The sequence below is a fragment of the Musca domestica genome, unplaced genomic scaffold (genome assembly GCF_030504385.1).
Source record: "Musca domestica strain aabys unplaced genomic scaffold, Musca_domestica.polishedcontigs.V.1.1 59, whole genome shotgun sequence".
Classification (NCBI taxonomy): Eukaryota; Metazoa; Arthropoda; class Insecta; order Diptera; family Muscidae; genus Musca; species Musca domestica.
In genome coordinates, this window is record NW_026712362.1 from 1,136,048 (window position 1) to 1,153,546 (window position 17,499).

The following is a 17,499-nucleotide window of genomic DNA, read 5'->3' on the forward strand; positions in this document are numbered from 1 at the left end:
GACAACCCACCAAAAAAAAATAAATAAATCGAGTAAAAGAGAAGAAAAATCTCAAGAAGAGAGCAGAGTTAATCAGTGAGGGGAGAGCAAACAAAGCAAATACCAATTCACACTTAGTATGGCCAAATATATGAACAGTTGATTGGTATTATATTTTGTTTAGATAGGCAGATTTAAATTAACAGTGCTCCCATAACGGTTTTATTTTTTTCTGCGACCAATTTAAATGAATATACCAGAAAATAAGGCAGTTTCGTTAAATGCGTATAACTTCTGAACGGATTGAGATATTTTCATAAAATACAGCTAGTATTTGCTGAGACATTTAAGTTGAATGTCAAATGAGGGCTACGAAAACATAATCAACGATGGTTGAAATATTGGATAATGAATAAAAATCATGCCGAGGAAATTAAAAAAGGGAAAATTTCCAATAACAATATTTATACCCTCCCCCATAATATATATTTATGCCCTCCCCCATAATATATAGGGTACATTAAGTTTGTCATATTGCTTGTAACGCCTCAAAGTATACATTTTATATTTTAGCGACATTACCCACCGGAATTGTTTCAGGTTTTGTATTATACGTTTATATGGGAACTACAGTCTTTGACAAAAAATTGTCTAGGCAGGTGCACATCTTCGTATAGGCCCCAATATAACGGTAACTTCCTATATTCGGTATTTTTATGATTTAAGCAGTAATCATGGCAAAACAATAGAGGTAGTTTCATTCACTAAATCGAATATGGCAAACCTTTTCTGAAGTATTTCAAATAAATCTTTTTTCATATCTGAAATATTTACGAATGACGAGTGCCATATTTTATAAAAATAATTAATAATATATTATTTTCGACGTTTCTAGGCACATAAAAACAGTTATATGTTCCATATCTTAGGAAGACGATATTTATTTATCTTGTCTTATGATTAAACTTAAAAGAAATGTTAAACCCTTCATCTTAAGTAAATCTTCTTGGTGCTGTTAGTTTTTGTGTAGCCCTCGAATGCCGTTTTATTTTAAGCCAGTCCTTAAGGATCAAAACTCTAGAATAACCGACTGAAAATATTGGCAAAATCTGTACAATACCTGCTATATGGATTCTGGCACATTTACAATTTTTGGGATTCCTTAAGGTAAGAGTACGTAAGAGGCTTTTTTTTTTTTTTGACTGGCTTAAGTCATCGGCTGGCATCTTCGTAAAAGAATTTTTAAGTTCATTTAGTTTGATTTTGGCCCATCATTTATACTTCTTCACCCTACGAGTCCATGCTCTTTAACGAAGTAGCCAGCCGATGATTTAAGTCAGTAAAAAAGCTGCCTGCATCTTAAGTTGAAATTTACCAACTTTTCCATAAAAACGTGGGAAATTAAATAAAAATTATCTTTACCATAAAATTGACTTCTGATTCGCCATAAGCATCCGTCCAATAGCAAAATTAAAATTATATTCAGTTAATTTGGAATATGGGGCATGGCATCTCAGAATGCATAAATTCTGCTGTTATCGTTACATGAGTGCCATGAGGGCCATATTTCGACCAATTTGATTGTATGTGAATATCTTAAAATGGCAACATCCCGCATCTATGGGTATGAGTTTTGTGTTTTTGTTACGACATGTTGCAACAGACACAATTGTTTTGGTCAGGTTCGTCAAATGCAAACAAAACATGTTGAGTTTGATGAGACACTGAAGCCATGTTCAAACATTGTTCGAAGTGTTCCCAATGAAATGCAAATTACACTGCGGAACAATTTTCATTTCGAAGAATATTCTAAATGAGGAGAAAACGATTTGGGTGTCTAGAGCAGTGGTGAGCAAAATAGAAAAAATAAAGAAGCGATTTGATCGAAACCCGCGTCGCAGTGGCCGAAAAATGGCTCGTGAGCTGAACATATCGCAATATTCCATTCGGCAAATATTGAAAAATGAGCTCGGGGTAAAGTCATTGAAATTCCAAAAAGTGCATGAACTTACACCGCAACAGAAAGAACATAGACTCCAAAAAAGCTAAAGTGTTGCTTCGCTTGGCCGAAAGTGGTGTAGTGCCCAATTGGGTTTTCCCCGATGACATTCCGAAAATATTCGTTGTCCAGCAGTTTGTAAACAACAACAAAACTAAATAATCGTGTTTACTTGCCAAAGAGGTCAGCTGAAAATGTGCACCTTCGGTTGGCCACCAGAACTTAAGCGCCGGCCATGGTGTTGGTGTGGACCGCCATAACAGCCGATGGTCGCTCTCCGCTCGTATTATTCGATCGTGGCATCAGAATAAATGCCGAATATTATCGCGAAAATATTCTGGAGGGTGTATTAAAGCCTTGGGCAGGCAACTATTTCGGCTGCAGACCTTGGACATTCCAACAGGACTCAGCACCATCGCACTCAACTCGTGCCAACCAAGTATGGTTACAAAATGAGGTTCCTCGCATAATTTCCAGCGAACAATGGCCACCAAAATCTCCGGATACCAATCCCTTGGACTATTGTGTCTGGAGTATTTTGGAAAACAAGGTTGCCAATAAAAAATACCAAAGTGTCGATCACCTCAAGCAAGCTCTACGTCGGGAATGGGCCAAAATACCGCAGAGCAACATTCGGGCGGGCAGCGTGTGACTGTTTTATTGTCCGTTTGAAGGCCATAATTCGTGCCAAAGGTGACCAATTCGATACAATTTAAAATTTTACTAAAATTTGATGCTATTTCCGACATTTTTTGCTCCCATTCAATAAAATTTAAAAAAAAAATTAAAAAATGATGGGGTTTGACTATGTTGCAGATTTTTTTTTATCTCACCCTGTACTACCAAATGGGAGTGTCCATAGATGACCCCAGAAGACTCGTATGGGATGACCAGAGGAAAATTTGTATAGAAAACGAATAATGAATTGCATTTTTCTCAGGGAACCCTATAGACAACCAAAAGAAAATCTTCGTAGGGGGCAAAAAAGGAATCTGTATCGAGAGCGGATGTCTAAAATTTTGACTAAATAAAAAATGACCAAAAGTATTTCTATATATCTGACTCCCAAGAGGCACTCTTCATTGACGACCAGAAAAAGGTATTGCAGAGGATGAAATTAAAGCCTTCATGAACCACCAAAAATGGATCATTATCGAAGTCTTCATAAACGACCAAGAGTTGGTTTTCAGAGAGGATCAAAAGAGTTGTTTGAGGCCCCAAAGGTGAGGATATATTAGCAGCTTGGCATCGTCGCATGGCAAATTAAGTGATACATTATAAAGGAATATCGAAGTCACACTCGAATTCTGTCGTCGTTGCCCCTTATAATTTCACATTAATATGCCACGCAACAATGCCAAACTGTCATTGTATCCTGACTTTAAAGAGCACCCAAACAATAGTCTTTATAGACCACCACATGGCTATTTTTCCACACAACCAAAGGGGGGAATCTTCTCAAGTTTCCATAATTATTTTCCAAATTAGCAGCAGATTATCATTAAATTATATTTTAGAAAAATTATTTTTAAATTTAAGGACCATCTCCGTTCGCTGCCATGCAGTAAATTTCTAACACATTTCAAGTCATAAAATCATTCATTAATTTTTAATTTCATTTGCAACTCTCTCGCTGCTGATGCTGCTGCTACTCCTCCTCCCTCATTTGCGTTTTCCATAAATTTGTTATGAGGGTTGAAATCGTTGCTGTTGTGCAAAAAAAGAAAAAAAATCAATTTCCAAACAAAAAATCCACCCTTTAAACAGAACTGCACAAACGGCCTGCCTGCCGGCCGGCAAAACGGCCAACCAGCCAGCCAGCCAAGTCAGCAATTTTGTGATTTAACTTCCCAGAAGGCAAATTTGAAACTTGCCCGAATTGAGATATCTTCATTTCGTTGTGACTTGGCAGTTTCTTGAAAAAAAGAACCCACTTTTCGGAAATGGTGGGCATGTAGGTGTTTTGTGGTAAAGGGGGAGCTAATGAAAAATGCAACAGTTGAAGCAGCAGTAGCAGCTCCCCCTTTTTTTCTTCCTCCCTCTCATTTATTGATGCTTTTGAGCAGGCAAGTCGTAGGGCAAAAAACGCACTCCAAAGTGAGTAATGTGTAGCATGAAGAGCTGTGACATGCAATCAATGTCCAGCCTACGTGCGAATTTGGAAAAGTGTAACCAATGTCCTGCTCGGTAACGTTGGTGGTATTAGACAGAGAGGTAGAAGTCTGAGGAAAAGTTAAAAAAATAGGAGTTATGGGAACATTTTTGGATATTTGACTTCATTTGGGCGCCATATTGGAGAACGAAAAAAAATATCTTTATTACTACACCTTGCTCCTAAATTTCTGAACTGGTACTGACCCCGTCGTATTTTGTTAAGAGACTCCTTACTTAATTTTTACGAGGTGTCTAGGTGAGGTTAGATCGGTGAGGTTGAGCATAAAGAGCTGTGACATCCAATCAACTGCAGTTTGTGTGCCAGTAAGGAAAAGGGTAACCAAAGTCCTTCTCGGTAAAGTTGGTGGTATTATTCAGGGCGGTATGAGTCTGGAGAAAATAATATAAGGAAGGAGTGATAAAAAAAAAAATTTTGTGCCTTTTACTCTTATTGGGCGCCATATTGGAGTACGTTCTCCTAAACGTGCTAAATACTACTTCTTGCACCTATATGTACTCCTGAACTGGTAGCGACCCCGGCATATATGGCTAAGAGTCTGCTTTGCTATTTAATACGATGTGTCCAAGGGGTAAAATCGGCGAAATAGGGAATAAAAACCGTGACATGTTATCAATGTCCAGCCTACCTGGGAATATGGAAAAATGCAACCAATATCCTGAACGGTAAAGTTGGTGGTATTATTCAGTGCAGTAGGAGTCTGGGGAAAATCATAAAAGAAAGGAGTGATGAGAACTTTTTTGTGTCTTCTACGACATTTGGGCGCCATATCGGAGTACCTTCTCCAAATGTGTTATATACTACTCCCTGCACCTAGATTTCTGAACTATTACTGAAACCGGCATATATGACTGAAAGATTACCTATTTATTACGAGGTTAAGGGGTTATATCGATGAGATTAAGTTTTTGTCCAGAAAATCCCCGCTGGGGCAGCACTATGAGAGGCAACTCAAACACAACATAGTTTATGAGCAGGGCTAGTGTAATTTAAGAACGTCGCTGGACTAGCAAGACCGGGATCATTGACCAGCCACCAAACATAGTTTCCAACAAAAAATGGCGCCCAATTAAAAACAATTCTTTGAAAAGAATCGCAAAAAAAAGTGATCTGCAAGACCACGCTGATGAGTTTCGAAATAGAATTTGACGTAACATTGACGTTCTTGTAGATGATAGCATGAAAAATTCATTTTGGATCTTATGTCCCTGGGACTATAAATCAGGCCCATTTTATTTCAGGACTATGTAGGCACCTCGAATCGTATTAGGCGCCAATTTATTATGGAATTCGGTTTGACTTTCCCGTGTGTGCCAAAAGTAAAAAGTAAGAATACTCACCTTGCAGACCTTCATCAAACATTGCAATTGAGTAGCCTAGACAAACCACGATAACAAAGGCCATAACATGGCGCCCAACTGAAAACCATCAATTAAACAAGCCTTTTAATTGGGAGTTATAGCCAACAACACCGCGATAATAAGGAGAAATAAGTAAAAAAGCTGTAAGTTCGGCCGGGCCGAACTTTGAATATCCTCCACCATTTGGAACGAATTTGGCAATTTTCAAAAAAATAAAATCCGTTAAAAATTTTGTTAAAATCTTAAAAATACCGAATGTAGTAGTTTTATTAGGGTCTATATGACGACGTGGAAATGCATAGGCAATTCTTGTCATAAGCCATTACAATATTCAAATGCGAAACTTGAAAAGAAATCGGTAAATAATGTAGACGTGGACCTGTACAGACAATTTTCTGTAATAGGCTATAGAATCCATTACGAACTTCAAAAACCAAATTTGAATCAATTCCGGTGAATAATGTCACTAAAATCATCAAAATACTGAATATCGGGAGGTTCCATTATATGGGGACTATACGAAGACGTGGGCCTACATGCCCCATTTTCAATACCAAAAGTTCTGCAGACATAATATACATTTGCGTAAAATTTTATCAAATTACTTCATTTCTTTCGGAAGCTAGAGTGATTTTTCACAGACGGTCGGACATAGCTAAATCGACATAGATTTTATGCTTATCTCCGAAGAAACCAGTTAAAAAAGCGTTTTACAAATTCTCACCTTTAGACGGCAAGTCAAGTTGCCCTATTACCTCAACGCAGTTCAGGAGGATGATTTTGCCCCAATTCGCCTTGGGCGCCACTGCGTGTGGTAAATATTCGCAAAAACCTACGAAATTAACTCCTGCAGTTGCATCTCTGAAGTAGGAGGTTGGAAGAAGAACTTAACAGACACAATTAATGTGAGAATAATTTTTAACAGGCTTAAGTAATCGTCTGGCTTCTTCGTAGAGGAACAAACCAGTCATAGGTTGACTTAGTTCGAATTTGGCCTTACGCTCCTTTGTTCTTTTCCGAAGAAGCTAGCCAATGACTTAAGCCAGCCAAAAAAAGGCGTTTTACGTATTCTCACCTTTAGTTTTATTTATTAAAATTTGCTTTCTCCTACCTTCGAATTGCACTTAGCCCACCCCTGGCTGTGTGTTTTCGCTCTAATCGATGGATGATGGCGATGTTGATGGAAACAGTATCAAAACATGAGCAAACTTTATCATTAATTACTGCAAGGCAAGCTCCAGACGCAACTGCAGGCATAGCACTGCATTGCAACTATGTGTGTTTGTAGGTAGGTCTATGGTCTGGTATTCCAACTTGTCTAAACAAAAACGGCCTGTTATAAAACTTCGATAGGAGGCAACTGAAAGCGGCGTGTCAGTATGGCTGGCTATCAGTGTCAATGGCAGATCTAAGCATTGTTAGGGATGATAAGTTCACTGTTGTAGAAAAGTCCTAGTCCAAGGATATGTTGTGTGAAGTTCTACTATCAAGTTTTTTAAACCGTTATGATGGAATGGAGTTGATTAGGTTCCTGTTAATTGAATCTTACGACGTTCATGGATTGGTAGTCAATGCCATACATTTTAAGTGAAGTAACTATCTTGTATTATTTGGTATTTTCAGATTTTTATACCCTCAGCCAAATGGCTACCATTTTATACGGCCAAAACGTGCCTCATCAAAATAACGGTTTTAGATTCTAGGTCTCTTTGGACCAAATCCGTTTCAGGACATTTGGTGTCGATCTAGCGATGTCCGTCTGTCTGGATGGCTGGCCGGTGCACACTATAACTCTAGAAGGGAGTATCCGATTTGGTCCCAACATGGTACATCGTAATATTATTATCAATCTTAGATCGAGCTCGGAGATGGGCACTATCGGCCCACTCCTTCTGGTACCTTCAGACTTGGCGCATCTCAATATTTTTATCATCAGTAGATCTGTTATAAAGATGGTAGAGATCGGGCCATTCCTTTTGCTACATCCCCCAACAAAGGTTTAAAGTTTTGAATAACCAAAACGATCATAAAATCCGAAATAAGCATCCAGTTCTCTTCATATTTCACTCATCCCATGCTAACACAAGATCTCCTGTGAAATGGGATATGTCGGTCCACTCCTTGTGGTACCTCACCCACAAAGCGTCCAAATTTTGAATATCCATGAGGCTCATAAATCGCGAAATTAAAATCCGATCTTTCAGACTTGGCGCATCTCAATGTTTCCATCAACATTAGAGCTGTTATAAAGACGGTAGAGATCGGATAATTTCTTCTGGCACCTCCCCCACATAGGGTTCAAGATTTTCACAAATTTCACACACATAAACATTTTTGCCAACCCATTGGCTGAGAGTATACATCTCTCGCCAAACCGACCGATCATTTTTAACTTGTTTTAATTTGAGTCTGTTCTTATTAAACGTCATAGTTCTGCAGAAGATTTTCTAAAAGCTCTTTAAAAACACCTTTTACTCTCCAATAAAAAAACATATACTAAAATCCTTGCCTTTAATAGGACACCATCGCATATTCACACGTGAAATGCTCCAAATCCACGTTGCCAATACATAAAGGCAACAACGTAACATGGCATTATCATCGCGAACAGAAATTCTAGAGAATTTCTGCCTAGAGTTATTTACACAACAGCGCATAACTTTCCATAAGGAAGAAGACAAATACCCAAAAATAAAACGCGAACAGAAAGGAAAGCAAAATTTTACTGTCATACTGCAATCAGATGCAAGTGTCTGAATCTGTGAAAGACCTGCAACAGCAGTAAAGTTGGCATACCACCACCCCATATTATCCAACCAGCAAAACTCTCTGTTATACTACGTGTTCAGAATGTATTCATTTGTTGGGACTGCACACACTCACACACACGATGGAGGCTGTGAAAATTTCTTACTAGAAAAGGGAGACCTATAGAATAGCTAGAGCTACAGCAACATACATCGATTAACACCCATTAAAGTAATTGTTGTAGGCAGTTGTTGTTGTTATTGTATTTTTATGTTGCCTTTGCACAATAACTGCAACTAAACAATTCATCAACTAAACAAATAGGGAACAGTGTTCTAATAAGAAAATGCGTGTTACTTACCGCCTAGAGGAGTCTAACTAAATCAGGGCGATTTCAAATCATTGATGCACAAGGAGAGAAAATGCCTATTTCTCTTAAATATTTCTAAGATGACTTAACTTAAGTCATGAAAAGAGACTGAAAAGAGATATTTTTTTCTTGAGCAGCGCAGTTTTATGTATTCTCACCAAGAGAGTGAACGTAAGACAAAGCATCAGAGTCAAAACCATAATACCATGTTCTCATTGGCATTTGAATACAAATAATAGTGTTTATACCAATCATGATAGAAGGATACAGGTAGATTCATCGACACAGCTGCTGGGACATTGATCTGTCAAACCAATTTTGAAATGGAAAATTTTGAATGAAAAATTTTTCAAATTCGTTAAAATTGTTAAAAAAAAATCATATCATAACATCCTCTGACATTGTATACGAAAATATATAAAAAATTCCTTATTTTTCAAAAAAAAAACCTTTTTACATGTTTGACATATCAATCTTCCCAAGCGTTGATGCATGCATCAAGGCTTATGAACATTGATATATCGAAAAAATGTAAACATTTTTTTGAACCTGAAGCTACAAATTTGAAATTTTCCACGATAGGCTATGTCGGTACCTAGGCGTGTGATAAGAATGAATATTAGGAAATTATTACTAAAAGGGTACGAAAAGTACTAAATTTTGGTAAATAAATATAGTACTTTGTATTGGAATAACGGAATGAGCTAGAGTATACTGATGGAATGTACCAAGGGGAAAAATCGAACTTTAAATGTGAGAATAAGTCATCAATCAAGTCATCGGCTGGCTTCTGCGGAAAAGAACAAAGCAGCGTGGGGCCAAAATCGATCTAAGTCAACCTAAAACTCATTTTTTCCTCTACGAAGAAGCTAGCCGATGACTTAAGCCAGTCAGCGTTTTATGTATTCTCACCTTAAGGTGAAAAAATGGTACTAAACTTTTAAAATGGTACCGTTTGGTATTATATGAACGGATAGAGATAGAGAAAGGATAGATAATCAAGGTTGGAAAGTAAGTTTGATATATGAAGGTACTGTACTAAATGGTATAAAATTTAGAAAAATTTGTTTTAGAGTGAGCAAATGAAGCTGTTTGTGCTATTTTTGTGATAAAAAGGTGGTTTTGGAAATATGTATTAGAAGTACACGAAAAATACTAAATAGTACTATATTTGGTACAATTTGGTATTGGGTGAACAGATGATTTGTTCACTGATCATTTGTAGCCTATACATATATAGGTGGGGTCCTGCCCACTGTGTACTTTAATTGTACGAAAAGTATTGAATGTTACCATCCTTGGTATTGGGTGAAACGGAAATTATATATTTAGATTAATAATGGTAACTGAGGTTAGGATACGTAAGAGGTTTTGGAAAGATTGTTTGGAAAGAATATTGTACCAATTTGGGATTTGGGTGAAGCGATAGGGCTGAAATCTTGAAATCTGATATCTGAAATGGAGGTGATTTCAGAAATGTGGAAAAAGTACTGAATACAGGGTGAGATAAAAACCTGCAACAAAGACAAACGCCATAATTTTTACATTTTTTTTTTCAATTTTATTGAATGAAAGCAAAAAATGTCGGAAATAGCATCAAATTTTAAAATAAGTTTAGATTTGTCCGAATTGGTCACCTTTGGCACGAATTATGGCCTTCAAACGGCCAATGAAAACGTCACACGCTGCCCGAATGTTGCTCTGCGGTATTTTGGCCCAATCCCAATCGGCGAAGCGCTTGCTTGAGGTGATCGACGCTTTGGTATTTTTTGTGCCAACATTGCTTTCCAAAATACTCCAGACACAAAAGTCCAACGGATTGGTATCCAGAGATTTTGGTGGCCATTGTGCGCTGGAAATGAAATGAGGAACCTCATTTTGTAACCATTCTTGGATGGCGCGTGCTGAGTCCTGTTGGAATGTCCAAAGTCTGCGACTAAAATGTTTGCGTACCCAAGCCTCGAAAACACCCTCCAGAATATTTTCGCGATAATATTCGGCATTTATTCTGATGCTACGGTCGATTAATACGAGCGGAGAGCGACCATCGGCTGTTATTGCGGCCCACTCCATCACCATGGCCGGCGCTTGAGTTCTGGTGGCCAACGAAGGTGCACTCTTTCAGCTGGCCTCTTTGGCAAGCAAACACGATCATTTTGTTTGTTTACAAACTGCAGGACAACGAATTTTTTCTCATCGGAGAAAACCAAATTCGGCAGTATATACTTTGTAGGGTCTATTATGAATATTTCGAGGAGTTACAAACGGAATGACAAAGCTAATATATCCTCCATAGAATGGTGGATGGTATAAAAAAATCCACTAAAAATCCTTCCTGCCCACTGTGTCCCTTTTTCAAACCATCGTGTTTTATTGCAACAACAATAACAACGCTTAAGTTCATAGACATTCTGGTGATGCTGATGATGACTACGATGGTGATGTTGTTGTTCCTTTGCCATAGATCTGATGCCTGCATTCCATTCATTTGGATGATTGTTGTACTTTTTCCTGTTCTCATTAACATTGTCATTTGTCAGACGATTCCAACTTCCATTTTGATGCGATGTTATTCGTTGTCCATGTTGCTGGTGCTGCAACTACTACTGCTACTGCTTCTGGTGATGATGATGGCGATGGCTTCCTTTGGCTTTGTGTCAGCTTCACTCTTGTTCTTCTTCGGTGTTTGTTATTCAATCTGCTGGCATTGAATTGAAGTTATACGAGGAGCAAATCAAAGCTTTTAAGACTTCATTTGCTGTAATAAAAAGCAGTATTTAATGCGATAGGTCGAATGGGCGGTCGGTGATTTGGATAATTTTTAGTTCAGTGGAGAATTATTTAAATATCTCTGTAGTGGGGCATTGTTGTGATTGTCACAAGATATGCCTGCCACCTACTTTGCAGTTGTCAATTTGTCGGCTATAAAGAATATTTTTATTGAAAAGATGGGAGGATTCTGGTTTTTATTGATATTTCCGGTCAATTGACAGCTAATTGTCCAGATTGTGGACAAATTTCTTAATTGTAACCTGTAGCTGACTTAATTACATAATAAGTGTTCGAAATGCTAATTTTATGATACCAGCATTTTTTGTTGGACAAAGTAAGTTTTTGTGGACGACTTGTAAAATGGAGATTTTAGATGTTATCGAAAAGGCAAAAGATATATGTGAGAGGTTTTTGGAAACAAAATAGCTCCACTTTGTCTTTATAGACCATATTTCAAGGTGTATTTACAGTCCCGGCTGATTTTAATGAGCATAATTCTCTCCACACTCACAATCAGAATCATTGGAAAACAATGAAATCAGAGAGTAACAAAATGAGGAGAACATAAATCTAGTAAAAGAGGGGGTTAGTAAATTCGCTCTGAGAGAACGGTTTTGCCCAGAGAGTACCTGAATGAAAAGAAAAAACAAATGTAAACAATCTATTTTTTTGAAGAAAAAAGCTTTTAAATTGGATTAATAAAAAGTAAGTAAAGAAGAAAGATAAATAATTTAAGAGCGGATGGATGAAGCTATTTTGTTCATTCAGGTGTCAAATCAGAATCATTGGGAAACAATAAAATCATAGACAAATAAAGGTATAGACTAAAAAGTTTAGGCCAGTAAAGTCACTCAGGGCTAATGAAGTCACTCGACTTCGAAAATAATTTATTCATTTTTCTGCTATTTAAGTTCTAATTTTTTATATTTCATAGTTGGGTAATGTAAATGTGAACAAAGGCACTGTTTCATTTTCCATTGATAAATAATAATAAATCATAAAAATATTTAATATTTTATATTTTGAGAGAATTGAGTGAATAGACTTTTGCTCTCTCACAGAATGAACGACATCTATTGAAGCACTTTTTTCGAAGATAACAGATGAGACAACTTTTTAGTCTATACCTTTATTTGTCTATGATAAAATCAGACAGTAGCAAAATTAGGAGAACATAAATCTAGTAAAAGAGCCACCTTGTGAAATTCGCTCTGAGTTCTCTCTCTCTCTCTCTCTCTCTGTTTTGTCCAGAAAGTACGTGAACGAAAAAATAGTATCAAAATTAGATGACAGCCCTTCAAAATCAACAGATCGATCAATCAGAAGCTGGCAACCCTGCTACTATCTTCACCACGAACAAATTAACCCAAAAATAAGGAGAAAACAGATCAAAGCGTAACTCGTGAATTCGGCGTGAAATACAACACTGTCACTCTATTTTTACCCACCACCATAGTATGGAGAGTATATTAAGTTTGTCATTCCGTTTGGTACACCTGGAAATATACATTTTAGACCCCACAAACTATATATATTCTTGATCAGCATAAAATTCTATGTCAATTTAGCGATGTCCGACCGCCCGTCAGTCTGTGAAAATCACTCTAGCTTCCAAACGAAATGAAGTAGGTTGATCAAATTTTACTCAAATATGTCAGTATGACATTTGGTATTGAAAATGGGCCATATGTGTTCACGTTTTCGTATAGCCCCCATATAACGGCCTCCCGATATTCGGTATTTTGGTGATTTTAGCCACATTATTCACCGGAATTGTTTCAAATTTGGTATTTGAAGTTCGTAATGGATACTACAGCCTAAGACAGAAAATTGTCTGTGCAGGACCATGTCTTCGTATAGCCCCATATAACGGCACCTCCCAATATTCGGTATTTTGATGATTTAAGCGACATTATTCACCAGAATTGTTTCAAATTTGGTATTTGAAGTTCGCAATGGATGCTACAGACTAAGACAGAAAATTGTCTTTACAGGTTCTCGTTTTCGTATAGCTCCCATATAATGGTACCTCCCGATATTCGTTATTTTGATGATTTCAGCGACATTATTCATCGGAGTTTTTTCAAATTTGATATTTGAAGTTCGTATTGGATATTACAGCCTATGGCAGAAAATTGTCTGTGCAGTTCCACGTTTTGGTGTAGCCCCCATATTATGGTACCTCTCTATAAATACTCGGTATTTTTATGATTTTGACTACGTTATTCACTTTTTTTCCAAGTTTTGCAATTGAATATTGTAATGGCTTATGCTAAAAGTTGCATATGCAGGTCCACGTCGTCGTAAAGACCCTAATATAACGGCTATATTCTGTATTTTTAAGATTTTAATAGATTTTTAACGGATTTTATGTTTTTGAAAATTCCTAAATTAGTTTCAAATGGTGGAGGGTATTCAAAGTTCGGGCTGGCCGAACTTACAGCTTTTTTACTTGTTTATATTTTTTTCAGTGGCGGATTTTCTCGTATTACGGTTGACATTGAGAAGACAATATTTTTCAGCAACCCGATGCTAGTATTTGGGGGTGATCAATACCCATTATTTATTGTCCGTTTAAGGAACTACAGGAATTTATTTTATGAACGATTTGAGGAAAGTTGTAATGTAACGATAAATTAATGCATGCGAACTACCCTTGTATTGATCACCTGTAAATAGGCTAAGTCTATCAGCTGATCAACCGCTGTAGTTTTAGAGGATTGTTATTTTTTTAAGTATAGATTAGAAAAACAAAATCTAGGATTAAATACCGTTATGTTTTATGTATATTTATAAAGACGATGATATTAAAAATAAAGTTCAGAAGTGACAAAGAGCCCAATCCGGCATCAAGACTTCAACAAAAGTAAAAGTAAAAGCTCTTTTAATTGAGCTGGAACTCTCTTCAATCAAGACGCATTACCTCAAGGTCCCAAGTGGTTAACTCTAGAGGACTAGAGGTTTTTTCATAGAAGGTCGAAAGGATTCTCATAGAAGTCCAGAAGGTCTTCTGATAGAAGACCAGAAGGTCTTCTCATAGAAGTGCAAAAGGTCTTCTCATAGAAGACTAGAAGGTCTTCTCATAGAAGAGCATAAGGTCTTCTGAAGTCCAAAAAGTCTTCTGATAGAAGTCCAAAAGGACTTCTGATAGAAGAGCAGAAGGTCTTCTCATAGAATGACAGAAGGTCTTATCATAGAAGAGTAAAAGGTCTTCTCATAGAAGAGCAGAAGGTCTTCAAATAGAAGACCAGAAGGACTTTTCATAGAAGACCAGAAGGTCTTCTCATAGAAGAGCAGGAGGTCTTCTCATAGAAGAGCAGGAGGTCTTCTCATAGAAGAGCAGGAGGTCTTCTCATAGCAGACCAGAAGGTCTTCTGATAGAGGAGCAGAAGGTCTTCTCATGGAAACCCAAAAAGATCTTCTCAGGACGACCAGCAGGTCTTCTCTTCTTCTTCTTTGCCTATATGGTTTTCAATATGTCCCGAACATTAAAGTTCTGGAATAACCTAAAATTTCATATCATTTGGTCGCCATGGGCAGAATCTTTGTCAAAAGAAAATCAATAACAAAAACTGGGGAAATATTCCATGGAAATTATTGCATTTCTGTTGATCTTTAAATATTTCCGGCTTTCCTTGAACGAAACACACACTCACTCACCAACACCCAGCTCTTTCACGTGGTCGTTGCTGTTGCAAATCCGGTCTATAATGTTGTGTTATAAGTTATGCTCCATTTAAACACGTTTACATGACATGCACTTGGTTTCTTCGAACCCAATCGCGATGGGCAAAAAAAAAAACGGTAGGGTAAAATGCAAAATGGGTTATGTTATAAAAAAAATGATTTCGAAACATAACCTCAAAAACAAGTAAAAAAGCTGTAAGTTCGGCCGGGCCGAACTTTGAATACCCTCCACCACCATTTGGTACAAATTTGGCAATTTTCAAAAAATAAAATCCGTTAAAAATTCTGTTAAAATCTTAAAAATACCGAATGAAACCGTATATTAGGGTCTATACGACGACGTGGACCTGCATAGGCAACTTTTGTCATAAGCTATTACAATATTCAAATGCGAAACTTGAAAAAAAATCTATTTATATGGTAGCTAAAATCATCAAAATACCAAATATAGGGAGGTACCATGGGGTTATAAAACGTGGACCTGCAGAGACAATTTTCTGTCTTAGGCTGTAGTATCCATTACGAACTTCAAATACGAAATTTGAATTAAATTCTCGCGAATAATACCGAATATCGGGGGTACCGCTATATGGGGGCTATACGAAGACGTGGACCAGCACGGCCAACTTTCTGTCTTAGGCTGTAGTATCCATTACGAACTTCAACTACCAAATTTGAAACAATTCCGGTAAATAATGTCGCTTAAATTGTCAAAATACCGAATATCGGGAGGTACCGTTATATGGGCGCTATACGAAAACGTGGACCTGCAAAGACAGTTTTCTGTCTTAGGCTGTTGTATTCATTACGAACTTCAAATACCAAATTTGAAACAATTCCGCTAAATAATGTCGCTAAAATCATCAAAATACCGAATATCGGGAGGTACCGTTATATGGGGGCTATACGAAAACGTGAACCTATATGGCTCATTTTAAAAACCAAAAGTCCTGCAGACATAATATTACGTTTTAGTAAATTTTTATCAACTTACTTCATTTCGTTCGGAAGCTAGAGTGATTTCCACAGACGGATATACGGACGGACATCGCTAAATCGACATAGAATTTTATGCTGATGAAGAATATATACTACAGGTGTTAGAAACGGAATGACAAACTTAATTTACCCTCCATACTATGGTGGAGGGTACAGGGTTGCCCATATTCGACGGACCCATGTTATTTTCGATGACTCTTTGGGCCCATTCCAATCGACGAGGCTTGTCCGCAGGTAACATTCTTTGCGTCAATTGAATTTTGTACGGAAACAAATGCAAATCAATGCGAATAAAGTTGTAAAGTGGACCGAGCCATGCCCAACTGCTGAGAACGGCGTTTTTGGGATGTTCTTGGGGACCTCTCAACACTGGCTCGTACGGCAGCGATATTCTCGACCGATCGCCTTGGTTGACTTTTATATGGCCTCTTCGGATTAGAAAGAGCCTTACCAGTCGAAAATTTTTCGTATAAACTCTTAATGGTGTTCTTAGAAGGCGCACTTCTCACATTTTTTAATGTTTTCACAATTGACTTCTTGTAAATTTCAACTATTTCAGAGCGCTTGCGTGGCGTGTATTGGTTCATGGTAAAAATCTGCTTGGACTGACGCTTCAAACGCGGTATGTCATTGAGCAATGTGACATCTCTGTCAAAAGTTATGGCATTGCCAGATGGGTCCGTCGAATATGGGCAACCCTGTATAAAAATATAATGGTGGACACTGCTATGACATCACAAGAAGTATTAAATGTTTTATTCTTCCGAAGAGTGGTTCTTATTTCGTACATGGACAATTACGATTTTTTAAAACTTGGGTTCAAATCCTTGCTCCTTATTCCAAAATTTTATATTTAGACCCCTTTGCGTTCTAGCCATCCCCAGTCAAACACCTTTAAGTCTAAATATGTTTGAATGTATGTACGTGTGCTCATAGAAAACATAGGCATAATATAAAATCCATATTTGCATAAAGCTCCGCACACACATACACTTATATGTGGTTATATTTCCAACAACAGCAACAATACCTACAACTATCCAGATATCCTTGTGCTTATATAAAATTTATATAAAACTACCGGGTTCAATAGACTGAACAATCACCAGTTTCCATTTTCTTATGCACACACACACCCTTCCCCCACACACACACACACATAAGATTGCACAATCCTTTATAAACATTTATATCCTTCAACATATACCACATGCCTACATACAAATGTAAATATGTATGCAAGGTTTGCAAAATGTGAGTTGTCAAGTATTAAATGTTTCTACTTTGGCACTCCATTTCCTTAATACCCCCCGTTCCACGTTCCACACACCCGGATGAACAAATGTTTTCCTCTTTCAAGGATAATGGCATTGGCAATGCCTGAAATGGGGGTGATCAGAAATTTTTGCCG